We start from the raw sequence: 1,163 nt of genomic DNA, 5'->3' as shown, positions 1-1,163 counted from the left end.
CGGAACTGGGGTGGGGGAAATCCCAGGGACCGAGTGGAACAAGGGGCAAGAGGGCTTGGAAGTCAGAGAGCGAGGGGCCTAGAGAGTGTCCCAGAGTGTGCTTCCTGCCTTTATTTTAGCCCACCCCCTGGCTGGGGAAGGTTGACCCCATTATCCTGTGTGTACCTCCCACCTGGCTTGAGTATGAGCCTGCTCAGTTTGGGGTCTTCCTAGGTGTCTATGATGTCTTCCCAGCCTTCTTTATGGGGGCCTTTGCAGGCATGGGAGGGACAACCCCCTGTCCCTAAGCTCACTACCTAACAATTGGACTTTGGTTCCAATCTCTCTTGAGTCTTAAATGGGACAAAGAGGAGACGGATTCCAGATAAATATCCGAGGGTGTAAATCTTTTTTTTTTTTTTAAACATTTTATTAGGGGCTCATACAACTGTTATTACAATCCATACACACATCAATTGTGTAAAGCGTATTTGTACATCATTTCTCAAAACGGGTGTAAATCTTTATGGAACAGAAAGCTTCATCTTTCTCCTACAGGCAGCTGTGGTGGTACCAGGATGCTATGTCAACACCATAAGAGAAGGATTTTACCTCTTGCCAAGTAAAAGGCAAAGATTTTGCACCAAAGCAAATGTTTTCATTGGGAAGAGCATCTGTAGATGGAGCTGTGGAGGGCCTAGGCAACACTCACCCCCCATGAGGGGCCAAAAGACTTCATTCCTGCAAATCAAAGCACTAGTAGTACAGCGCAGTTTAATTTGAAACGGAGTGTTCTGTAACAGCATACAGCAGCAGCCTTCTCCTCTTGTAGTAGAAATCCTTTAGCTTAACCAGTGAAGGTCTTTTAACACAAAGGCGGCGGCAAACAAGACCAGACAAGTCAGTAAGCCTGGAGCCACGCCCCACACGAAGCAGCAGAGCACGGTGGCGAGGGATGAGGTCTGGTGAACTCCTGATAAATGGAATCCCTGAACAATGTATGCAAGGTTATGGTTTCTTTGATAATTGCCAAATGCATAGCCTCAATTCAAAACCTATAGATCATTATTGTAAAACTATAAAATCTGTTTCTGCCACTGGGGTTGAGTTTAGGGTCTATAAACAGTGGTTCTCAACCTTCCTAATGCCGAGACTCTTTCATACAGTTCCTCATATTGTGGTGA

This window comes from Echinops telfairi, unplaced genomic scaffold (assembly GCF_000313985.2).
Source record: "Echinops telfairi isolate 266 unplaced genomic scaffold, ASM31398v2 ScPeMD7_31;HRSCAF=116, whole genome shotgun sequence".
NCBI classification, from domain to species: Eukaryota; Metazoa; Chordata; class Mammalia; order Afrosoricida; family Tenrecidae; genus Echinops; species Echinops telfairi.
The sequence above is the reverse complement of the archived record's forward strand: the minus strand, read 5'-3'. Positions refer to the sequence as shown.